This window comes from Stegostoma tigrinum, chromosome 7, assembly GCF_030684315.1.
Source record: "Stegostoma tigrinum isolate sSteTig4 chromosome 7, sSteTig4.hap1, whole genome shotgun sequence".
NCBI classification, from domain to species: Eukaryota; Metazoa; Chordata; class Chondrichthyes; order Orectolobiformes; family Stegostomatidae; genus Stegostoma; species Stegostoma tigrinum.
In genome coordinates, this window is record NC_081360.1 from 86,575,928 (window position 1) to 86,602,632 (window position 26,705).

The window sequence follows — 26,705 nt, forward strand, 5'->3', positions numbered from 1 at the left end:
ATAGATTATGAACACTAATTAAGGCCCTTTATGAGTAAGTCTTTCCCATTGGCTGTTTTGTAACAGTTACACTTTTTGGTTAGTCAGGTTTTCGCTGTTTTGCTTAACCTCAGGCACCCAAAAGAAAAGGTAAATACATCATTCATGATAATCAGAAAGTGCTTTATGAAAGTAAGGAAAGAAGATCACATTAGTAAAAGACAATCTCAGAAATGCTTTGGAAAATGTATGCCTCACAATAGCCCAAAGGTTGAAAAACCCTGTGTGCCCACAGGTGAGTGCTCAATTAAATCTATATTAAATCAGTCATGTCAATCAGTTTGTACAACCAATTCCATTTGGCTTCAGAAATGGAATTTAATGTTTTAGTCAACTCCAGAATTAAAATGGCAGTGGGAAAGAAATTTCCTGATCTGAATCACGCATCCTCATTGGGCAGATTAAGTTAAAATTAAGCTTGCTAATGAATATTAATGAAACTGAAGCTTCAAAACGATATGTCAGAAAAGGTAGCCAACAAGGGATGAAAATATACTTTAATGCTTGAATACTCAAAATACAACAATATTTTGTACAAAATAAATTACTGTACCTTCATGACCTTGAAAACAAATAGTGGCTTTCGGTGTAGATCTTGTGAAAATAATTTCAGTGATTTCCCACCACTACTGTGCTTTGTATTTGAAAAACACAAGTCCAAGAAATCATTGCTGAAATTAGGACGAATTCCTTCTATCTGCACTGAATTAGTTATTGGCCAGACATTGGGCAGTGATACAGTGGTTTTCTAATAGCTTCTGATGACAATTCTGCAGTAAGGAATAGGTTTCTGGGAAAGCAACACAAGGAAAAATTCTGTATTAATGCACAAAAGCTTATTCATCACAATCTTCAATAAAAACTCAGGGAACCCAATTTCTTTACTTCCATGTATCAAGCATGCTGGCTTCATTTCTAAATATGCGAATAGAACATAAGAACATAAGAAACAGGAGCAGGAGTAGGCTATCTGGCCCCAGAGCCTGCTCCACCATTCAACAAGAGCATGGCTGATCTTCTTGCGGACTCAGCTCTGCTTACCCGAACGTTAAGCGTAATTAATTAATTATTTAATTAATTCTTTAATTAATAACTTTATTGTTCAAAATTCTATCTACCTTTGCCCTAAAAACATTCAAGGAGGTAGCCTCAACTGCTTAAATGGGAAGGGAATTCCACAGATTCACAACCCTCTGGGAGAAGAAGTTCCTCCTCACCTCCTTATACTTTGAGGCTATGCCCTCTTGTTCTAGTTTCAGTCACCAGTGGGAACAACCTCTCTGATTCTATCTCATCTATTCCCTTCATAATTTTATATGCTTATATGAGATCTCCCCTCAATCTTCTAAATTCCAATGAGTATAGTCCCAGTCTACTCAATCTCCCCTCATAAACCATCCCTCTTAACTCCGGAATCAATCTGGTGAACCTCCTCTACACCCCCTCCAGTACTATTAAATCCTTTCTCCAGTAAGGAGACCAAAACTGTACACAGTATTCTAAGTGTGGCCTCACCAACACCATATACAGTTGCAGCATAACCTCCATATTTTTACTTCCAACCCTCTTGCAATGAAGGACAATATTCCATTAACTGAATTACTATTAAGTACAGAAAAGAATCATAAAAGCATGAAATATAAGAATACCAACCCATATCAGTCTCAAGTATGACCATCACAGTTTCACCATCCTGCAGAGGTTTAATATGATGCTGTGTGTTATTGCTGATGTTGTCAATGTACAAAGAAATGTGTTCTAACCTAGAATTTACATCAAAACCCTTTAGAAGAAACATGCAAGGCTCTTCCTCTTCAACTTTATCATGTAACTGCACTTTCAAAGTGTTTCCAACCAACTTGTGTTGCTTTTGTGAAATTAATTTTTTCAACACAATCAGTTGAATTAATATTTGTATGAATCTTATATTGCTTGTGCTATTCTTAACAACCGTTCTGCTGTTTAGAAATGGCATGAGTACAACTATTTTAATAAAAAAATCTTGTTGAAACAGCCCTCAAACTGCTCTTCAATTTGTGGAAATTGAGTCACAAAGTTCAAATATTTACCGACGTAAAACATAGAACTGCAGATCTGAAAGAAAAAAAGAAATTGCTGGAGAAAGTCCATTGATTTGGCAACATCTGTGGCAACGAGTTCTGGTGAAGAGTCACTGGACTCCCAATATTAATTCTGTTCCGAGAGATCTTATCAGACTTGTTGAGTTTCTTCAGTAATTTCTCTTTTTGTTTCAAATATTTTCTCTGTTCATTATTTGCATTGGAATTGTAAATTATTTCTTTATATATACGGTTATGCATTCACTGCAAGTAATGAACTAAAAAGTTTCCTCAAATTGTCAATCTCTCTTATCAAGTGATCTGTTGCTTTGAACGACTTCTATATAAAGGAATATTTGCTTTCCTGCTGGCCTGTGGTTAAATTGGTTTGAAGACAATTGGTCTAACACCAAACCTCAAGGGGAGGTGATAGCATTGTGGTTGTTAGGTTAGTGATCCAGTGGTCTAGTTACTATTCTGGGGGATCTGCGTTTGATTCCTGCAATGGGGGATGGTAGAATTTGAATTCAATAAATATCAACAGTTAAAAGTCTAATGATGGCTATGGAACTATTGCTGATTGTGGTAAGAAATCATTAGTTCACTAACATCCTTTGGGAAAGGAAAGCTGCCATCCTTACCTGGTCTGCCCTATGTGTGACTCCAGACAAATAGCTTGACTTTTAGTTGTATCCAAAATGGCTCTAGCAAGCCACTTAGAGGTAACAATCATCACAAAGTTTCCAAAAGGAAACAAAACTAGATGGTCCACTTAGCATCAACAGCAAAATTAGTCTTGCTGACCCTGCAAAGTCATCCTTGCTAACATCTGGGAGCCAGTGCCAAAGTTGTAAAAGGTGTCTCATAGGCTAGTCAAGCACAGTCATACTCACTAACAATGTCTCAGAAAACATCATCACCATCCCTGGGTGTATCCACCCAGAAAAGGTGGTGTCATAATGGTATACAGATGGAAGGGAATTGACATGAGAGTCCTTAACATTGACTCAGGATACCGCAAAGCCTCATGGCATCAGGTCAAACTGCTTGCCGATTGCCATGTACTGCAATCAGCTAATGATTTTGTACCCCTGATTATCAAACACCACTTGGATGATGGACCAAGGGTGGTAGGGGTGCAGATGTACTCTGGGTGTGAGACGTCAATATCCAGCGCCAAGAATGACTTTCAAAATCATTACTAATCAAGCTGGATGAGTCCTAAGGGTCACAGCTGCCAGACTGGGATAGAGATAGGTGGTGAGGGAACCAACAAAAGGGAAACACATACTAATCCTTCTCCTCGCCAATCGTACAGTATTGGACAGACCTCATGTCACAGTCCTTGTGGACAAAATACCCTTCATGTTGAGAATTCTGAACATTGTACTTTGTGGCACTATCTCTGTGATAAATTTGAACAGACGTAACAACTCAAGACTCTGCACCCTTCAGACACTGTGAGCCATCAGCAGCAGTAGAATTATATTCAAATATTATGGTCTACCTTATGGCTTGGCACTCCACATTTAAGTATGAAGCCTGAGGATCAACCTTAGTTCTATGGAGAGTGCTGGCGGACATGCCAGAAGTGACATCAGACATGCCTGAAAATGAAGTGTCACCCTGGTGAAGTTACAAAACAGGACTAGATCTGTATCAAATGGCATATGTAGCAAGTGATAGAGCTATGTAATCACTGAACCAATGGATCAGATTTAAAATCTGCAGTCCTGCCACATCCATCATGAATACTGGTGGAAAATCAAACTACATACTGGAGCAAGAGGTTTCACAAGTAACACCGTTCTAAAGAATGGGCAGGCCCAGCATATCAGTGCAAAAGATAAGGATGCCACATGTTCTATCCCACTCTTTTTCTCAGATGTTGCCATTAATATTATAAACATTTACCATAGCTGCTTGGGCAGATGAGAAACCAAAGATTTTCGCCAATTTCAACAGCTTCCACATCTGGTACAAATTTCTCAAAATACGTTGCAACATAGTCTGGAGGAACTGGACTATCACTGCTAGCCAGCAACTGGTTAGAAGAGCTTTCTACTTTCACAGAGGAATTCAAACCAGAAAGAGAAAAATGTATCATGCAGATCAAATTTCCCTCAGATAATAATTGTAATATGATGATAGTTATGACAAGATGTACTTAATTCTGTTGAAATAAAGTCTGCACCCGACTCTTCCACCAGAACTGGGGATATTTCATTTTCAAGTTCCTTTGCTGGGATCTGTTTGAGAAAACAGAAACAGACTACTCCATATAATAGATTACTAAATTGTGCTGGGTAAATTAGTGGCCGTTAGATGTAGAGCAAATGAAAATAATGAACATTAATAAAATAAGAAATACCTTATTTGCTATCTACTTTAGCCCTAAATTTCTCTTGCTTTCAGCTGAGAACCTGACTCATGATTCTTTCACATGATTTTCACTCGGTATCCATTTTAAGTAACATTTTTCACAAGTGAGAACAGATGGCACTTCCATCAGCTATTCAACTATGTTTAATCTCACACGTAAGACCACACACATTCTCAGACAAAGCCACAGACTCATACACTCTCATACTCATAGTAGGGATGAGAGGGATTCCAAACCACAATTTTATTATTTACCTTCTAGCATGCAGGCAGAGAAACTAATTGTAAAGACAGAACTACTAAGATCTGTTGAATGAGCACAGACCAGGAACTGGATCTGAAATTTTATGTGGTGAAGGCTTATGGGTATAGAATTCCTGCAGTGTCAAAGCAGGCCATTTGCCCCATTGAGTCCACAACATCCCTCTCAAGAATAGCCCACCCAGACCCACCCCCTACAATATCTCTGTCACCCTGCATTCCCTAGAGCCAACCCACCTAACCTGCATATCTTTGGGCTGTGGGAGGAATCCAGCAGCATCCGAAGGAAACTCATGCAAACACAGGGACAATGTGCAAACTCCATACGGACAGACACCCAAGGCTGGAATTGAACCCGGGTCCCTGGCACTGTGAGGCATTTGTGCTAACCATTGTGCCACCATATATGTTATCAGATTCTGGGAATTAGGTTTCTGAAATAGAGCAATTTTGTTTTGTCTTTAGCCCTGTATAGGTGACTTTTTTTTAAAAATTGGTCCACAACACTTTCGTCTGCAGGGGATAAAATTGGCATTTCCAAGAAATCATATGACTTCATCTAACTGCACAGACGAGCTACTTAGTGAGATAGCTGCTGAAGTGTTTACTGGAGTAGTGATTTACGACCCAGCTTAAAAGAGGCCAGAGCTCAGAACCAGGTTCAGGTCAAAAGCAAAAGCTGTTCACCTGTTCAAAAGTAGTAAAAGTATTTGGGAAAAACCTTGAGATTTTCTTAGAGTTCCATGAGGACAGATCAGTGTCCTTGCACATCTCAGGAAAGAGAGTTGAGGAAGAAATTAAAGAGTGAAGAAAGGGATGATTCTTCACTGAGTTTGAATGTCTTTAAAGATTATTGCTCAAAAAATGTTTTTTTTCTGTTGTTTATGATAAATCCAAATTGGCATATAGCTTTGTTTCTAGCTTTTCTTTTGTGTAATAAAAGTACATTATCAGCATCTTGTTTGGTGGCTGACTGTGAGGAATGCCCATATTTAAGAAAGACAAAATGGCTGTCCCTCCAGCCCTGAAGGAAATGGCTGACATGCGATTAAACAGAATTAAAAACGGAAACAAAGTTACTGGAGAAGCTCAGCAGGTCTGGCAGCATCTGTGAAGGAAAAAACAAGAGTTAACATTTCAGAACAAGAAGAGTCACTGGGCCCAAAACATTGACTCTGTGTTTTCCTTCACAGATCTGGTGAGCTTCTGCAGCAACTTTGTTTTTGTTCCTGATTTACAGCTTCCACAGTTATTTAACAGAATTAAAAGCCTGCTTCAGCGTTTAAGCGAGACACTTTAGGTGAGAAGGGGTTTATTCCAAGTCAAAAGGAATCCTTGCACACACAACAGCCGCAAATAGATTGGTTAGAAACAGTTGATAAGAAATTTCCAAGGACAGACAGTTTAAATATTTGTAACAAACATTGAAGAGGAAAGTAAACTCCTGCCAATAACAAACACAGATGAACCAATGGGATTATGATTTGTAAGAACTCTAGAGGATCAAATAAGCACATTTATTTCAATAGTGATTGATTCTAGTCGCATTAATGTAAGGGTGTGTCTCATTGGTGAACAGAGTTCATCAGCACGGGGGTGTAAATCTCATCCTAGAAGACAGTAGGAGTCAGCCTAATTCATCATGCAGCTGTGAAAACAACAGATAACAGTAAGTTGCAGCTTCATTGTTTCTTTGAAATTATTCACAATATTAAGAAACAGATTATAGTTGAAGATTCTTCAGATAATCACAGAGATAGATTTCAACATAATTATAAACACAGATATATAATAAAATACAAAGATCACTAAAGGCATTGGGGGAAAGATTCAAATATGTGAAAAATAATTAGTCTCAGGAAGCTTTCTCTTTATCACTAAAGAAATGCCTAGTGCACATTGTAAGAAACAAGTTGATCATATCACTTGAACAGATCAAGGTTGAGGAAGTTGATGTGCTGGAAATTTTGGCAAACATTAAGATTGATAAGTCCCCAGGGCCAGACCAGATTTATCCTAGGTTGCTCCGGGAAGCGAGAAAGGAGGTTGCTCAGCCGCTGGTGAAGATCTTTGCTTCCTCACTCTCCACGGGAGTCTTACCGGAAAATTGGAGGGAGGCAAATGTTGTTCCTCTTTTCAAGAAAGTGAATGGGGAAATCCCTGGAAATTACAGACCAGTCAGTCTTACATCTATAGTCAGCAAGGTTTTAGAAAGAATGCTGAGGGATAGGATTTATGACTATTTGGAAAAGCATAGCATGATTAAAGGGAGTCAGCATGGCTTTGTGAGGGGCAGGTCATGCCTTACAAATCTTATTGAGTTCTTTGAGGAAGTCACGAGACAGGTTGATGAGGGTCGAGCAGTGGATATGGTGTACATGGACTTCAGCAAGGCATTTGATAAGGTTCCCCACAGCAGGCTCATTCATAAAGTCAGGAGGTATGGGATACAGTGTGATTTGGCTGTCTGGATTCAGAATTGGTTGGATGACAGGAAGCAGAGAGTGGTTGTAGATGGTAAGTATTCTGCCTGGAGGTCAGTGCTGAGTTGTGTCCGGCAGGGCTCTGTTCTTGGGCCTCTGCTCTTTGTAGTATTTATAAGTGACTTGGATGAGAAGGTTGAGGGGTGGGTTAGTATGTTTGCTGATGACACAAAGGTTGGAGGTGCCGTTGATAGTATCGAGGGCTATTGTAGGCTTCAGCGAGACATTGACAGAATGTAGAGCTGGGCTGAGAAATGGTAGGTGGAGTTCAACCTGTATAAATGCGAAGTGGTGCATTTTGGAAGGTCAAACTTAAATGCTGAATATAGGATTAAAGGCAGGATTCTCGGCAGTGTGGAGGAACAGCGGGATCTTGGTGTTCAAGTGCATAGCTCCCTCAAAGTTGCCACCCAGATGGATAAGGTTGTTAAGAAAGCATATGGCGTTTTGGCTTTCATTAACAAGGGGATTGAGTTTAAGAGCCGCGAGGTTATGCTGCAGCTCTACAAAACCCTGGTGAGACCACACTTGGAATATTGTGTCCAGTTCTGGTCGCCCTATTATAGGAAAGATGTGGAGGCTTTGGAGAGGGTGCAAAGGAGGTTTATGTTGCCTGGACTGGAGGGCGTGTGTTACGAGGAGAGGTTGACTGAGCTTGGACTTTTCTCTCTGGAGAGAAGGAGGAAGAGAAGTGACCTGATTGAGGTGTACAAGGTAATGAGAGACATGGATGGAGTTGATAGCCAGAGACTTTTCCCCAGGGCAGGATCGACTGCCACGAGGGGTCATAGTTTTAAGGTGTTAGGAGGAAGGTATAGAGGAGACGTCAGAGGGAGGTTCTTCACCCAGAGAGTTGTGAGCGCTTGGAATAGTATATCAGTGATAGTCGTGGAAGCAGAGTCATTAGTGACATTTTTAAGGGACTGCTGGACATGCACATGGACGGCAGTGAATTGAGGGGAATGTAGGTTAGGTTATTTTATTTTTGAATTAGGATTATTCCACGGCACAACATCGTGGGCCAAAGGGCCTGTACTGTGCTGTACTTTTCTATGTTCTATGTTCTTAGCTAAAGAATGCTAACAGTAGGGGCAGATATAAAAAAATTACATATAACTATCTTAATAACAGAATTGATGTTATGAATCTGATAGCAGTTATTAAGAACTAATTGACTTTTGTATCTTTTATAACTAGGATAGTGGGAAATATAAGAGGAGTTACAGGATTGGACAGAGATAGCAAGTGAATATGATGAACAACAGAATTCAAGCAGATCTAAGAGATGAGCAAGTCTGGAACATGTCCAAAATAATATAGCCAGTAACTTTGGTATACTAATTAATAGGATGAATCAAAAGATCCCAAAGCCTGGTGATTACAGTGTCTATTAAAAATTTTGACATCATGGGGAACCTAGGGCTGTCCATAGGAGTGTCCATCATTGATTAGGTGTTTCATAGGATTGGGTGTATAGAATAAGGGGAAAGATATAGTGACCGTGTTGTATTGAATATTGTAACGTAAAATGTACAAAAATACTGTTTTCCATTGCGAAAACCAGAGCATCATTGATCTCTCTTCTGATCTAAGCTAAAGATTATGGGGATAACTGTGTCCTTATGTTGAGACGTAGGTTTAGGGAGAGCCTGTGGCCCTCTACCTGCAACATCCAATGACTACTTGAGTACAGACCGCCACGTGCCTGGGCTCTGCCTGCCTCCTGAGTCTTTGTCCTCAGTCAGAGGTTTCACCCCTATACTGGCCACCACGGTAACCAAAGTGCAACATAAATGCTACGGTCTATGAGGCCACCTTCCACTCTGGAATCTGACTTGTTCAGTATTACCACCAGTGGAACCATAACAGTGACTTGTAAAGTTTTTATGCCATCCTGACAATTTGTTCTTTAGGAAACTACTATTTATTTTAAGAAAAAAGATAGTCTGAGTTCTAAGTACTGCAATGAGATAATGTGGCAGATTGTCTGTTTTGGCCATGACAGAATTTATATTTATAATTATAATGTCTGTTTGAATTCTAATGTCATTATTTCTTGCATAGCTGACCAGTTGAAATTTCTGAGATCACTTTTACTTAAATTCCAATTTTGACCTTTGAATATAAATCAACAAAATGAAACATATGTGATTTAGATTATGGAAAGTTGCTTTCCTTTTAAAACCCATCTAATGGAAACAGCTCAGCAGAAAAGAAATGAGAATGTGCATTTGTGTAAATATTGACTTACCTGTTCATATTTTTTGTGCTTTAGTGAACTGGTCAGCAACTGACTTTGCTTCAACGCTGTGTTGGTATCTTCTGTTATTGTAATGGGGCTCACAGAATTTCCTATAGTACTGATGCATTCATAGCCTGTAACCCAAAATAGGACCGGTTCTGGGTCTATTAGCTTCACCATGTGAAACTCATTCTTCAACACATTTTCCTGCTCTAATAATAAAAGATAAACTTTTTTTTGTTTCAGAATGTGGTAAAGGAATAGGGCTGCTCTCATTAGAGGAAGAGATGACTGGTGGTGGTTTAACCTGAAGTTATACAAAACCCTGGTTTGGCCACATCTGGAGTATTGTATCCAGTTCTGGTCACCTCATTACAGGAAAGATGTGGAAGCGTTGGAAAAGGTGCAGAGGAGATTTACCAGCCTGGAATGGAGGGAAGATCTTATGAGGAAAGGTTGAAAGAACTAAGGCTTTTCCATTTAGAATGACGAAGGATGAGAGGTGACTTGATAGAGGTGTACAAAATGATCAGAGGTATAGATCGAGTAGACAGCCAGAGACTTTTTCTTAAGGTGAAGGTACGAAGAGGCATAATTTTAAAGTGAGTGGAAGTAGATGTAGGGAGATGTCAGAGGTATGTTCTTTACTCAGAGAGTAGTCGAGGCATGAAATGCATTGCCGAAGAGGGTAGTGGAGTCGGCCTCATGAGGGGCATTTAAGTGGCTATTAGATAGGTATATGGATGATAGTAGAAGTCAGGGGTGGAGGTTAGGCAGACCTTAGGTTTAGCGTAAAAGTTTGGCACAATGTCATGGGCTGAAGGGCCTGCATTGTGCTATGTTACCAGATCTCAGGCTCGGGGAAAGGTTGAGAAGGAGAATTCTTCACTATAACCTCAGCTAGCCTGGGGATTGAACTCATGCTGTTAATGTCACTCTACGTCACAAACCACCCATCTAGTCAACAGAGATAATAGACCCTCGGAATGTAGTAGGATGCTTACTTTCAGTGATAATCACTGAAACAGCATTTCAAACTTTAATTGTGTGCAGGTGAAGCTAGAGTATGTCTCAAGTAATGATTGTTTTAAACAAGAAAGTCCCCAACTCCTTTTTGGCTTAACCATCAACAATAGTGTGATCATTAATTTGCCACTGTCAACACTCTTAATATCACCAGTGTTCACAATCTTAACTGAACCCATTGTAACATATCTCCAAAGACAGGATAATGAACCCAATACAAAAACAAAGTTGCTGGAAAATCTTAGCAGGTCTGGCAGCATCTGTGAAGGGAAAAAAACAGAGTTAACATTTCGGGTCCAGTGACCCTTCCTCAGAACTGATGGTGGCTGGGAAAAAGTCAGTTTATATGCAGAAAATAGGGAGGTGGGTGAGGTAGGGAGAAAATGATAGGATACAGCCCACTTTCCACGAGGACTCTTTCCCATAATTTCCTATTGGGCTCTAAGAGGACACTGAGCTGGGGTGCTTGAGCAATCCAGCAAACCCTCTTTGGATCAGAGAAAGACTTTCTCAATCAGATGTTAGCAACAGACTGAATTTGCTATAAATACCATGTTTAACCTTAATTTCCCTTCATGTTTGTAAAAATGTAATACCAGGGGAATAAAGAGTCACTCTTTATTATCTTCAGGCCAGCTATGTGCTTTAATCTTGTGCTACATTTCTGGTGCAGTTAGCAGGACTTCACTGTGCGGCCATCAAGTCACGGCAGGTTGAAAGTTGCTAGTGGATAGTCAAGGGGATAACAGTAGCAATGTCCAGGAATGAAGCTTTTGGCAGACGAAATGCGACCTTTAAACCAAACCCAGGAAAAGGCTCTCAATGTGTGTTCCTTAGATGCTTTTGAGGAAGGAAACAGTGGTCTTCATCAAATATTCTACTCGCTGATGAATAAGAAGCTGGGCAGCTTCCAGTGAAGACCAGAAATACTGAATGACCTGGTGGCTGATACTACATTGAGGACAAAAAGCTGGTTATGTTATCCAAGGGGTCAGCGTGAGCAGGTAGATGATATTCATGATGGAATATTGTCTGGGCAATCTCTTTGGGAAATATTGTTAAAGATATAAATGCTCAAAGAGGTCCTCAATGATCTTTGAGGTGCTGACAAAGGTTTTTGGAGATTGTTGTATCCTTTCACAGCTACAACAGAGATTTTATGAGTACAGGCAGGTTGAAGGAGATTAGCTGGTCTATATAAACTAGGAGCTTGTGAAGGGTTACAACTACACAATTCTCCTGGATACCTTTTTCAAATTGTCAAGTGGAGACACTTAAAGTCCACCCTGCTGAAGCAGTGAGGGATGGGAATGTCAAGTTGGTGCTGAGGAGGCTTAATTGTGACAAACATCAATTCTCATTCTTTGCAGAATGAGTTCTCATTCAGAGAGTGGACGAAGACTGGGAAAGGAGTCACAGTTGATATAGGTGGGAACGTAGAATTCAGGCTGATGTGGAAAATGGAACAGACTTCTCCATAACGGGCACAGTTTCAATCCTTGATGTCTGATTCCTGTAGCAAGTCTCGTGGCTGATCCTACCTAAGGAGAGCTCCACAGAAGTGTTGGAATTATGACAGGTTGAGCATGTCAAATGAGACTGCTTCAACATTATCATAGCTACATAATAGTCTCCTTACCTGTCCCGAATCATACTGGCCATAGTGTGTAATTTCTGGTAGCTCAATGACCCAACCAACACATAAGTGAATGTAAGGAAGATGAGAACACATGAAGCATATATATAGGTATAAGTAATATACAACAAGATCAGCAGGTTGGGGATGTGAAGCCTATCACCTTGCTCCATGCACCCAAAACGTATCATCTGTACAGAACTTTCTGACTATTTAGTTCTGAGGAAGGATCATTCAACCTAAAACATTAAATCTGAATTCTCTCCAAAGATGCTGCCATACCTGCTGAGCTTTTCCAGCAATTTCTGTTGTTGTTTCCGATTTACAGCATCTGCAGTTCTTTCAGTTTATGTAACTGTTCAAGTAGTATGGAATTGGATGGTTCATCTGGAAGCAAGGAATCAGGCTGTTCTTTTACCAACTCAAATGTTCAGTGTTCTTAAAGGTTAAGTCATTTGCAAATGACCAAAATGAGGTCCTGCCAGACCATCTTGTCTCACATTTGGCAGAGTACCCACTTACGTAACTTTTCTTCTTCATCACATGGGAGAAAAGGGAAGGGTAGCCATCAGATAGCCAATTTTGGAGAAAAAACATGTTTATCTCCAAATGAGAACAGCAATAAATGTCCTTATGTGTATCACTGTTGTGGACCTTAGACTGGCTTTACAGGACATAAATTTCAAAGATGGACATTTGAGTTAGAGAAGACCAAGGAGAGACAGCTTATTTCTACACTCAACAAGCACAGGATAGCATTCTGCAAAGCTGACAATGACATAGGGTATTGCAACATGATTGTAACTAAAGTTGACCATCCAGTAACACTTCCTTCCTGACAGATGCCAACTATGACTGGGAGGAAGTCTGGAGTTACCTGTAGAAGTCTTTGAGGTGAGTTAGTGGTTCTGTGGTTAGCACTGTTCCCTCACAACACCAGGAACCCAGGTTTGATTCCAGGCTCTGGTGACTGTCTGTGCGGAGTTTGCACTTTCTTCCCTGGTCTGTGTGGGTTTCCTCCAGGTGCTCCTGTTTGCTCCCACAGTCCAAAGATGTACAGATTAGTTGGATTGACCATAGTAAATTGCCTGTAGAGACCAAGGATGTGCAGATTAGGTGGATTAGCTATGGGAAATGCAGGGTTACAGAGTTATGGTAGGGGGATACATCTGGGTGGTATTCTCTTTAGAGGATCAGTGTGGACTGGATGGCCTGAAGGGCCTGTTTCCACACTTGTAGGGATTCTATGATTCTATATCATACAAGAGGTGCCAAGTCTGTACCGAGGATTGAGGAATTTATCAAAGGTGCAAAGTATTTCTGCAGTCTCAGTTTGGCACACAATTATAACCTGTTCTCATCACCAAACAGGACATTGAAAAGAAGGTATTCCAAATAGATACAAGAGCACTTTACTAATGCAGGAGGAGGGCACCTGGACTGCGACCTTCATGCATTTGCTCGATAAACTTTTGGTAAACTTAGTTTCCAAATTCTCCCTGAGCAATTGGACATTATATGCATATCTTGTTCAACTTTTGGAGATCCTTGAAAGACTACATACTATCTTATCCCACTTTTCGCAGTTTAGCTTGGAAGTCAAACAAGAGAAGTGCCAAATTTTCCATACAAAAGAATAATACTATGGGCACTCTGTTGCCAAGGAAAGCATTGTTCCTGAAATTGAGAGTGAATCGTTACAAAAGTGAAATAAGACAAAGAAATTTAGATGCAGGTAATCTGAAACAAATAAAACCGGAAATTGCTGGAGAAACTCAGCAGGTCCGGCAGCATCAGTGGTGAGGAAAACAGAGTTAATGCTTCAGGTCTTTTGATCCTTCTTTAGATACATGTTTGAAACAAGGCTATAGATGTGGTTGCAGACTAAGATGAAGTTGGAACTCTGTGGTTCCTGTGTCTCGCAGGTTGTTTTGGAAATCCATGCAAGGCTAATCCATAACTTGCTGAAGAAATCAGAGAAAGCTGGAGGAGCTGGAAAGGATATACAGACATTGTATTTCTTGGGCGATGATAGTGAGTTGGATCCTGCTATGAGAAGACCCATTTTGGAAAAAAGTTGCCAATTTCCTTGCCATAAGAGCATTGCTGACACTGGTCCAAGGACAGAAAAACAAAGACCATTACTTATACTCTTCCAAGTTTGAAGCTGAAAGAGAGGTATGTGTAGAATTACTTCAGAATGAAATACAACCTGCTGCCTTTGAGGCTCCCAGAGGTTCGCAAGCATTTGAATCAGTGCAGATTTTGAAATGTTTACTGACAAGAAGACAGTTAGTTACTTTCAAAAGTCAACCAGGCTTGGAGCAACAGAGCTCAAAGTGCAACTGAACCCTATCCGTTTCAATTCCAGATGTGGTACAGCTCAGGCAAAAGTACTGTATAAGAACACAAGAAATGGGAGCATGCGGAAAGCATTCAAGCCCTCAAACATGCACCACCACTCAGAAAGATAACGAGTGATCTGTCCCAGGCCTCAACTCCTCTTTTGTGCCAGGTCCTCTTAGCCATCAACTCCCTAATATTTTAAAAATCTATCAACCTAGTCTTTAAATACTTTTAGTAATCTACCCAGATAGAGAATTCCAGACATTCACAATACATTGGGAGAAAAAGAAATTCTCTTGCATGTCAGTTTTAACTGAGTATCCCCTTCATCTGTAACGAGGTCGCCTAGTTTGAGAATCCCTCATGAGTGGAAATGTTTTCTCAATGTTTACCCTGTCAAGTCCCCTCAGAATCTCATATGTTTCAATAAGATCACCAATCTTCTTTTAAACTCTAATGAATAAAGGCATAAACTATTTACCAATTGTTGATAAGTTGGCCACTTGGACACAGAATCAGCCCAGTGTATCACTTTGCATTGCCTACAATGCTAACATATCGTTTCTTAAATTCAGGGGCCGACACTGTTCACGATAGCTCATACATGGCCTCATCACCACATTGTGGAGTGACTTAAGATTTTCCTGTTTTTGAACTTCAACCTCCTAACAATAAAGATCAGCATTTAATTTGCCTTCCTAATTATTTCCTGGACCTACATGCTGACATTTTATGCTTCATGCACAAGAACACCCAGATTCCTCTCTGCTGTACCGCATTGACCACGATCTTCCCATTTCAAGTTCCTCTCCAGCCCAGAATGTTGTCCTGAAGCTTGGAACAAGGTTAGCAACCACTGCCTTCGGGACTTGGTGTCTTTGTTCTGAATGCAAATGATGATACCCTTAATCAAAAGATTGACCATGGGAGGGACCCAGACACGACCAGTTGAATGGAATAGCAGCTGATGTTACGCCCATGCCCAAAGTCAAAGTCAGCATTCTGACCCCAATTGCCTATGACATTTGAACTAAGGTTCAGTGCAGTGTATCCTGAGTGATGAGTTATCAGTGAGATCCAAAAATAAGGTGTGATTTCACCTATTCCACCTTTCTTGAAAGAGGACCTCAGGCAATTTCAGGCGTTTCCATAGACACTGCTGGAAGGCCCAACATCCACCGAGTATAAGCTATGAGAGAAAGCCAAAGTGCAGAGAAACCTTTGGAAGAGGATCCGCTGATTCATGACAATGAAAGGACAGTGAAGCAAATCAACATTTCTGATAGCCTTATGTGACAATTTCAGTAACAGCTCATAACCATTCAGGACACCAAACAATAGACTAGATGACTGCTGAGACCAAGACTGGCCTGGGATGGCTGCTGATATCGATGACTCCTGTTGAAACTGTGAGAGATGTGTTTTAGCCAAAATAGGAAAGTGTGTCACCAGGCCTACAGCAACAGATGTTGACAGTGAGAAAGGGCATTGAGCAGAGGAGCTCAAAGAGTTGAGCATATCCTCTAAGGAGAAAATTGCATCTTTATTCAAAAAGAGGTCTCATTGAGAGACGGGAACAGACAAAGGGTTTCTTTAGCTTGATATGGATTAAAAGCTTAATTCCACAAAAATACTCTGTTTAAACTTAATTCCCCTTCATGTTTGGAAAAACCTGATGCCAGTGGAATAAAGAATCCTCCCTCATGATCTTCTGGTCATTTGTATGTTTAATCTTATTTTACATACCTGATAGAAATATTAATCTTGAAATTTTCAACTAACTCCGTATCTGCAGGTTAGTGGGGGTGAGAGAGCACAAGATGCCTGCTATCCTTGACCGTTTCCCAATTTCACCCATGGCCTGGCTGTAATTTTAAAATTAGGCTTCCTTAATTCTTTTGGATTCTCTGCAAATATCCTAGATTTGGCCTGATTTAGAATTTTCTCTGCAGTGCCAGTCAAGGATCAATGAAGTGTCATGGGGAGTGAGTGATGAGTTGTGTGTGAGATCCAAATGGTGAGGTGTTATTTCACCTGTGTCAACAAGAACAATTCAAATATGCTGATTTCTTTCAATGAATTCCAGAAAAACATTTAGAATGTAAAATGTCCTAATAATGCATTCACTGTTAAGAGTTGGGCTTCAAATGAGCTAAAAATAAATGCAGTAATCAGATTAACTCAATCCTGTCAGAGACATTCCCGAGGCATCAAAAGTTGCCTCATCCTGGGTTCTCTGATTAATAGCGGCAGAAAACATACCCCCATGTAAATTGCCCTTAAAGTACTTAAAAATCCTCTGTCAACTTATTAATGTGAAATTGTGCGCCCCCTTCTTTGGCCCACTGCAAAAAACCGGAGGCTCTAAACCTCTTTATTCGGTTAAATTCTTACCCTGTTCATTTTTAAAGTAGGCCAGGGATTTCCTCCAATCTTTGTGTGCTTTGATCTCACATTCCCCTCTACGGATTCTGTTTTGCTTTGCAAATAAACGGTGAGTTTACTTTTGACTGAGTCCAGCTGAACAGGCAGTCCCTCCACTAACACTGGGAACCCTGCCATCCCTTCTGGCTTGGCTGGGCTGAGATGAGCACGGTGAGTCTATCAGGAGGGAGATGGGCTCTGTCCAAACACTACCACTCGTCTCTGGGAGAAAGCCACCTTGTTCGCAGCTCAGGGTTTTCCATGGCGCATTGTTGAAAATAAGCCTCCCCTTTTTCAGTCGCTTATCCAGAATCGAAAATGAAAGCTTGCAAATATGATCATATTTTTGAGAACATTGCAAACATTGGTGTTATCCTATAAAAAATCCCATGGAGAAGGTGCGGTATCCCATCATAGCAAACTCTGAATTAGATTTTCTTCAGGGCAGTTCCTCTACACCTGGAACCCGCACAATATTTCCATTTACCTGAGAGACTGTGGATGGATTCATTGAAATTAAATAAAGTAGTTACTCAATAATGAAGTTGGATTGTTAATTACTTTGCCTAACTACAGAGTTACTATTAAAAAGACCACAAAGTTTCCTTACACACAACCCACTTATATCCCCACACTCCAATTTGACACACCCCAGGACCCATTCCCTTCACCAGGACCAACAGCCCCCACCCACCCCAGAGACCCACACTTATCCCAGCCCCGGAACTGATACTCCACCATCACCAGTCCCCTCCCACCTGACAATACACCCATCCCAAGAAATCAACACTTTTCCAGTTTTCTATAGGCCTTCAAAAAGCTCCAGAGATGGAGAAGAAAGGATCGCAAAGATGATTCTGGATAGGAACGAAAGTAACAGGGTAGTTGTTATGGGGTCTTTAACTTTCCAAGTATTGACTGGAAATGCTATAGTTCAAGTGCTTTAGATGGGTCAGTTTTTGTCCAATGTGTGCAGGACGCTTTCCTGACACAGTATGTAGATAGGCCAACAAGAAGCAAGGCCACATTGGATTCAGTACTAGGTAATGAACCAGGCCAGGTGTTAGATTTGGAGGCAGGTGAGCACTTTGGTGATAGTGACCACAATTCGGTTACGTTTACTTTAGCGGTAGAAAGGGATAGCTATGTACCACAGGCAAGAGATATAGCTGGGGGAAAGGCAATTATGAGGCAATTAGGCAAGATTTAGGATACACAGGATGGGAAAGAAAACTGCAGTGGTTGCGCACAATTGAAATGTGGAGCTTGTTCAAGGATCAGCTACTGTGTGTCCCTGATAAGTAAGTACCTGTCAGGCAGGGAGGAAGTGCTTGAGCGAGGGAACTGTGATTTACTAAAGAAGTTGAATCTCTTGTCAAATGAAAGAAGGAGGCTTATGTAAAGATGAGGCATGAAGGCTCAGTTAGGGTGCTTGAGAGTTACAAGTTAGCCAGGAAGGATCTAAAGAGAGCTAAGAAGATCCAGGAGGCGACATGAGAAGTCTTTGGCAGGTAGGATCTAGGAAAACCCTAAAGCTTTCAATAGTTATGTCAGGACTAAAAGAATGACTAGAGTAAGATTAGGGCCAGTCAAGGACAGTAGTGGGAAGTTGTACGTGGAGTCCGAAGAGATAGGAGAGTCACTAAATGAATATTTTTCATCAGTGTTCACACAGGAAAAAGATAATGTTATCGAGAATACTGAGCTACAGGCGATGAGACGAGACAGGATTGAGGTTCATAAGGAGGAGGTGTTAGCAATTCTGGAAAGTGTGAAAATAGATAAGTCCCCCAGGCTGGATGGGATTTATCCTAGGATTCTCTGGGAGGCTAGCCATGAGATTGCAGAGCCTTTGGCTTTGATCTTTATGTCATCATTGTCTACAGGAATAGTGCCAGAAGACTACAGGATAGCAAATGTTGTCCCCTTTTTCAAGAAGGTGAGTAGAAATAACCTTGGTAATTATAGACCAGTGAGCCTTACTTCGGTTGTAGGTAAAGTGTTGGAGAGAATTATAAGAGGTAGGAATTATAATCATTTAGAAAGGAATAATTTGATTAGGGATAGCCAACATGGTTTTGTGAAGGATAGGTCGTTCCTCAGAAAACTTATTGAGTTCTTTGAGAAGGTGACCAAACAGGTGGATGAGGGTAAAGCGGGTGATGTGGTGTAAATAGATTTCAGTAAAGCATTTGATAAGATTCCCCATGGTAGGCTATTGCAGAAAATATGGAGGCATGGGATTGAGGGTGATTTAGCAGTTTAGATCAGAAATTGACCAGCTATAAGAAGTTAGAGGGTGGTGGTTGATCGGAAATGTTCATCCTGGAGTTCATTTATTAGTGGTCTACCATTTAAATGGTCATTGGATAAACATATGGATGATAATGAAATAGTGTAGGTTAGATGGGCTTCAGATTGGTTTCACAGGTCGGCACAACATCAAGGTCCAAAGGGCCTGTACTGCGTTGTAATGTTCTATGTTCTATGTTCTAAAAAGATGATATCTCCACCCCAATCTGCTCTCAAACACCCCTTCACCAGTCTGATCCCTTCCACACTTCACTGCCAGCAAGCCCCTGCAACTGATGCCCCAACCCAAAAACAGACCCTACCGCCACCTCCCCCAACCCCACACCCCTGCTGCTGGACTCAAATAGTTGCTCCTCTCTGTCTTTCGGATGGACCAGACTCAATTGTCTCCTCCCATTACCCAACCTGAACTCCTTAGACCCAACGTCTATCCTTCCCACACCCCTCTAGATTCATTTTCTCCATCACACCCCACCTCACCCTAAGTATCTACCTGCCCACCCCTTTGTCATCTTGCACCCTGGCACCCTTCACCCACACCACCTGGCACCTGACTTATGTGATATGCTACCGCTCACTCATCAGGCATCTCAACGCCTGACATCTTAGCCCTTCTCCCCTGAGGGCTATGTGGTGGCTCAGTGGCCAGCACTGTTGCATCACAGCACCAGGGTTTGATTCCAGCCTTGGGTGGCTTTGTGGAGTTTGCACATTCTCCCTGTGTCTACGCTGATTTCTTCCGGGTGCACCAGTTTCCTTCCACAGTCCAAAGATGTGCAGGTTAGGTGGGTTGGCCATGCTAAATTGTCCATAGTGTCTAAGGATGTGCAGACTATGTGAATTAGCCATGGGAAATGTCGGATTACAGGGATAGGGTAGGGGGAATGGGTCCGGGCGGCATGCTGTCTGAAGGTTGGTGTGGACCTAATTGGCCAAATGGCCTGCTTCCACATTGTAAGGATTCAATGATTCTCTGATTCCTAGGGACATCCTACTTCTCTGGCACCAACCTGTTTGGCACCCTATCCTCCTATTCTCCCAGCACCCTGACCTCACACTTGCCTTACATACTTTCAGTTTGACAGTAGTTAACAAAGTGGCTGTCAGAGCCTTTACATTTCAGGTTACATCAAGTAGCTGGTGTGAAAAGCAGGTGTGATTTGCCTCTCCCTGACAGTTCTCTGCTGCAAATTGTTGGATTGAAATAATGCCTTTGCATTTTGGATAGAGGAATGAGTGAAATCTCCTGTCAAAAATAGGGAGTTCTCTTTTTTGAGAAAAAGACTACTTGCCTCAGTAAGTTTATCATTTTTGGTATCAGAATGGAGCTATGCCTTTGTACTTCTGGTCAAGGCATGAATGAAGCCTCCTGTCAGAAAAAGAGAGTTCTTTTCATAATACAGTACGGTCAGAGTGTCAATGTGCATGTGATTGTCACTCACTGGAAACTCTGGCCCATTGGTGTATTTCAAAACGATTAATCATTGCCAATCTGGAAATTGTTGCATCTGATAAAGCTACAGTGCAGCCCTTAATGCCTGTCTGGTAATCAAATGAATGTTCATTGCTGCCAGATGGCCACATAATCCACAGAGGCTAAACTCAATAACTCGCATTTATGTATCACTTTTGAAGGAGTGAAATGTCCCAACATGCTTCACAAGAATGTCAGCAAAAAGAGTTGGATCCAGAGACACACAGGGTGATACTGGAAGCGACCAAGAATAATGGCAAAGAGGGAAGTTTAAGGATAACTTTGAATTAAATGGGTGTGTAGGAGGAAGAATCGAACAAACATCAACCATTCAGGTTTACAGAAACAGAAGAAAATGTGGAAGGTTGAAAATGTGGGAATCTCGCAATATTCTACAACAAAGATAGAAAGCCTTCAGAATTTAAAATGAAATTCATGGTTGCTTCTACCTTTCCAGAATTTGTCGAGTCTAATAAACCTAATTGAATTTTTGATGAAATAGTCAAAATTGTGGATAAAAGTAATGGGATGTTTATGGATGCAGTATACACAGTGTCCCAGAAAGCCTTGAATAGCGAGTTTTGAGAAGCCTTGAATAGGTTTGAAATAGGAAACCATAAGTTAAATGTAAACATTACTGAATTGAGGCAATTAGTGGCCGAGTTAGGAAATAGAACATAGAACATAGAACAATACAGCGCAGAACAAGCCCTTTGGCCCTCGATGTTGTGCTGACCTGTGAACTAATCTAAGCCCCTCTCCCTACACAATCCCATCATCATCCATATGCTTATCCGAGGACTGTTTAAATGCCCCTAATGTGGCTGAGTTAACTACATTGGAGGGCAGGTTGTTCCACGACCTTACCACTCTCTGAGTAAAGAACCTGCCTCTGACATCTGTCTTAAATCTATCACCCCTCAATTTGTAGCTATGCCCCCTTGTACAAGCTGACGGAAAAAGACTCTCACTATCCACCCTATCTAATCCTCTGATCATCTTGTATGTCTCTATTAAATCCCCTCTTAGCCTCCTTCTCTCCAATGAGAACAGACCCAAGTCCCTCAGCTTTTCTTCATAGGGCCTGCGCTCCAGACCAGGCCACAGCCTGGTAAATCTCCTCTGCACCTTTTCCAATGCGTCCACATCCTTCCTGTAATGGGGCGACCAGAACTGCACGCAATATTCCAAATGAGGCCGCAATAACTTTTGGTACAGTTGCAGCATGACATCAAGGCTCCAGAACTCAATCCCTCCACCAATAAAACCTAACACACCATATACCTTCTTAACAGTACCATCAACCTAGGTGGCAACTTTCAGGGACCTATGTATGTGGACACCAAGATCCCACTGCACATCCACACTATCAAGAATCTTTCCATTGGCCCAGTATTCTGCCTTCCTATTATTCTTCCCAAAGTGAATCACCTCTCATTTATCCGCATTGAACTCCATTTGCCACCTTTCAACCCAATTCTGCAGTTTATCCAAGTATTCCTGCAACCTGCAACATTCTTCCACTGTCCACCACTCCACCAACTTTAGTGTCATCTGGAAACTTACTAACCCATCCACCTATGCCTGCGTTCAAGTCATTTATAAAAATGACAAACAGCAGTGGTCCCAAAACAGATTCGAGAGGCACACCACTAGTGACCTGACTCCAGGCTGAATATTTTCCATCAACCACCACTTGTTTCCTTCTTACAGAAAGCCAGTTTCTAATCCAAACTGCTAAATCTCCTTCAATTCCGTGCCTCTGTATTTTCTCCAATAGCCTACCATGTGGAACCTTATCAAAGGTTTTACTGAAGTCCAAGTACACCACGTCAACTGCCCTATCTTCATCAACAAGCTTGGTCACCTTCTCAAAAACTCAATGATGTTTGTGTGACACGACTTGCCCTTGATGAATCCATGCTGACTACCTTCATAGGACATAGAACATAGAACATAGAACATAGAAAAGTACAGCACAGTACAGCCCTTCGGCCCACAATGTGGAATAATCCTAATCCAAAAATAAAATAACCGAACCTACATTCCCCTCAATTCACTGCTGTCCATGTGCATGTCCAGCAGTCACTTAAATGTCACTAATGACTCCGCTTCCATTATTACCACTGGTAAACTATTCCATGTGCTCACAACTCTCTGGGTGAAGAACCTCCCTCTGACGTCTCCGCTATACTTTCCTCCTAACACCTTAAAACTATGACCCCTTGTGGCAGTCAATCCTGCCCTCTAATCAAATTGTTGCTTTTGCTTTAATGCAAGGAGTATCAGGAATAAAAGTGATGAACTTAGAGCATGGATCAGTACCTGGTGCTATGATGTTGTGGCCATAACAGAGACATGAGTTTCTCATGGGCAGGAATAGTTGCTGGATCTTCCAGGGTTTAGAACATTTAAAAAGAATAGGGAGGGGGGAAAAAGAGGAGGGGGTGTAGCACTACTAATCAGAGAGGGTATCACAGCTACAGAAGCTTCCATTGTCGAGGAAGATCTGCCTACTGAGTCAGTATGGGTGGAAATTAGGAACAGCAAGGGAGTAGTCACCTCGTTAGGGGTTTACTACAGGCCCCCCAGTAGCAGCAGGGAGATTGAAGAAAGCATAGGTCGACAGATTTTGGAAAAGTGTGCACGCAGTAGGGTTGTTGTAATGGGTGACTTTAACTTTCCTAATATTGATTGGAACCTCCTTCGAGCAGAAGATTTGAATGGAGCTGTTTTTGTAAGGTGTGTTCAGGAGGGTTTCCTAACGCAGTACGTTGACAGGCCGACGAGGGGAGAGGCCATTCTAGACTTGGTGCTCGGAAACGAGCCGGGGCAGGTATCAGATCTTGTGGTGGGACAGCATTTTGGTGATAGTGACCATAACTGCCTCACATTCTACATAGCTATGGAGAAGGGGAGGATTAGGCAAAATGGGAGGATATTTAATTGGGGAAGAGGAAACTATGATGCGATTAGACATGAGTTAGGAAGCATGGACTGGGAGCAGTTGTTCCATGGTAAGGGAACTATAGACATGTGGAGACTGTTTAAGGAACAGTTGTGGGAGTGATGAGTAAATATGTCCCTCTGAGACAGGCAAGAAGGGGTAAGATAAAGGAACCTTGGATGACGAGAGCGGTGGAGCTTCTTGTGAAATGGAAGAAGGTAGCTTACATAAGGTGGAGGAAGCTACGGTCAAGTTCAGCTAGAGAGGATTACATGCAGGCAAGGAAGGAGCTCAAAAATGGTCTGAGGAGAGCCAGGAGGGGGCACGAGAAAGGCTTGGCAGAAGGAATCCGGGAAAACACAAAGGCATTTTACACTTACGTGAGGAATAAGAGAATGGTCAAAGAAAGAGTAGGGCCAATCAGGGATAGCATAGGGAACTTGTGTGTGGAGCCTGAGGAGGTAGGGGAAGCCCTAAATGAGTTTTTTGCTTCTGTCTTTACGAAAGAAACGAACTTTCTAGTGAATGAAACCTTTGAAGAGCAGGTGTGCATGCTGGAATGGATAGAGATAGAGGAAGCTGATGTGCTGAAAATTTTGTCAAACGTTAAGATTGACAAGTCGCCAGGCCCGGACCAGATTTGTCCTCGGCTGCTTTGGGAAGCGAGAAATGCAATTGCTTCGCCACTTGCGAAGATCTTTGCATCCTCGCTCTCCACTGGAGTCGTACCTGAGGACTGGAGAGAGGCAAATGTAATTCCTCTCTTCAAGAAAGGAAATAGGGAAATCCCCGGCAATTATAGACCAGTAAGTCTCACGTCTGTCGTCTGCAAGGTGTTAGAAAGGATTTTGAGGGATAAGATTTATGACCATCTGGAAGAACATGGCTTGATCAAATGCAGTCAACACGGCTTTGTGAGGGGTAGGTCATGCCTTACAAACCTTATCGAGTTTTTTGAGGACGTGACTAGAAAAGTTGATGAGGGTCGAGCTGTGGATGTGGTGTATATGGACTTCAGTAAGGCATTTGATAAGGTTCCCCATGGTAGGCTCATTCAGAAGGTCAGGAGGAATGGGATACAGGGGAACTTAGCTGCTTGGATACAGAATTGGCTGGCCAACAGAAGACAGCGAGTAGTAGTAGAAGAAAAATATTCTGCCTGGAAGTCAGTGGTGAGTGGGGTTCCACAGGGCTCTGTCCTTGGGCCTCTACTGTTTGTAATTTTTATTAATGACTTGGATGAGGGGATTGAAGGATGGGTCAGCAAGTTTGCAGACGACACAAAGGTCGGAGGTGTCGTTGACAGTGTAGAGGGCTGTTGTAGGCTGCAGCGGGACATTGACAGGATGCAGAGATGGGCTGAGAGGTGGCAGATGGAGTTCAACCTGGATAAATGCGAGGTGATGCATTTTGGAAGGTCAAATTTGAAAGCTGAGTACAGGATTAAGGATAGGATTCTTGGCAGCGTGGAGGAACAGAGGGATCTTGGTGTGCAGATACATAGATCCCTTAAAATGGCCACCCAAGTGGACAGGGTTGTTAAGAAAGCATATGGTGTTTTGGCTTTCATTAACAGGGGGATTGAGTTTAAGAGTCGTGAGATCTTGTTGCAGCTCTATAAAACTTTGGTTAGACCGCACTTGGAATACTGCGTCCAGTTCTGGGCGCCCTATTATAGGAAAGATGTGGATGCTTTGGAGAGGGTTCAGAGGAGGTTTACCAGGATGCTGCCTGGACTGGAGGGCTTATCTTATGAAGAGAGGTTGACTGAGCTCGGTCTCTTTTCATTGGAGAAAAGGAGGAGGAGAGGAGACCTAATTGAGGTATACAAGATAATGAGAGGCATAGATAGAGTTGATAGCCAGAGACTATTTCCCAGGGCAGAAATGGCTAGCACGAGGGGTCATAGTTTTAAGCTGGTTGGTGGAAAGTATAGAGGGGATGTCAGAGGCAGGTTCTTTACGCAGAGAGTTGTGAGACCATGGAATGCATTGCCAGCAGCAGTTGTGGAAGCAAGGTCATTGGGGTCATTTAAGAGACTGCTGGACATGTATATGGTCACAGAAATTTGAGGATGCATACATGAGGATCAATGGTCGGCACAACATTGTGGGCTGAAGGGCCTTTTCTGTGCTGTACTGTTCTATGTTCTATGTTCTAGATGATTATAAATCCTATCTCTTATAGTTCTTTCCAAAACTTTTCCTACAACAGACGTGAGGCTCACAGGTCTATAATTACCTGCGTCATCCCTACTGTCCTTCTTGAACAAGGGCACAACATTTGCAATCCTCCAGTCCTCTGGTACTAAACCTGTAGACAATGAGGACTCAAAGATCAAGGCCAAAGTCTCCGCCACCTCCTCCCTAACTTCCCAGACAATCCTCAGAAAAATCCCATCTGGCCCAGGGGATTTATCTACCTTCACACCTTCTAGAATTGATAACACCTCCTCCTTACTAACCTTAATCCTTTCAATTCTAGTAGCCCGTAACTCAGTCATCTCCTCTACAATATTCTCCTGTTCCTCAGTGAAAACAGATGAGAAATAATCATTTAACACCTCTCCAATCTCCACAGGGTCCACACACAACTTGCGACTTCTGTCTTTGACCAGCCCTAGTTCTACCCTAATCATCCGCTTATTCCTCACATACCTATAGAAAACTTTAGCATTCTCTTTTCTTCTACCTGCTAATGTCTGCAAATTGGTCAGGCAGTAAAAGATAGAACGTAAGAATGATAGATATGCATTTGAATTGGAAGGTAATGACTAGCAATGTCCTGCAAGAATATGTACTGAAGCCTCAACATTCACAGTATATACTAATGACTTAGAAAACCTAATGAGTTGACATATATCCAAGTTTGTCAAGGACGTCTAGTGTGGTCGCATTGTAACTAATGTCGACTGGAGCAAAAGATTAGAAAGTCATATTGATAGACTAAATAAGTGAAAGAAAACTGTTCCAGATGAATTTCAAAATAATTTTGTGCTCTATTTTGGTTTGAAAAGGATAGATTCAACTACTTTTCAAATGATAAGAATTAGGGAACCGTAGAGATCAGAAG

At 41.7% G+C, this 26,705-nt stretch overlaps 1 pseudogene; it reads right to left on the reverse strand.

The window, feature by feature from the left end:
* LOC132209838 (uncharacterized) overlaps window positions 1-17,037 on the reverse strand; it is a 34,952-nt pseudogene extending 17,915 nt beyond the window's left edge.
* Between the last annotated feature and the right edge of the window lie 9,668 nt (window positions 17,038-26,705).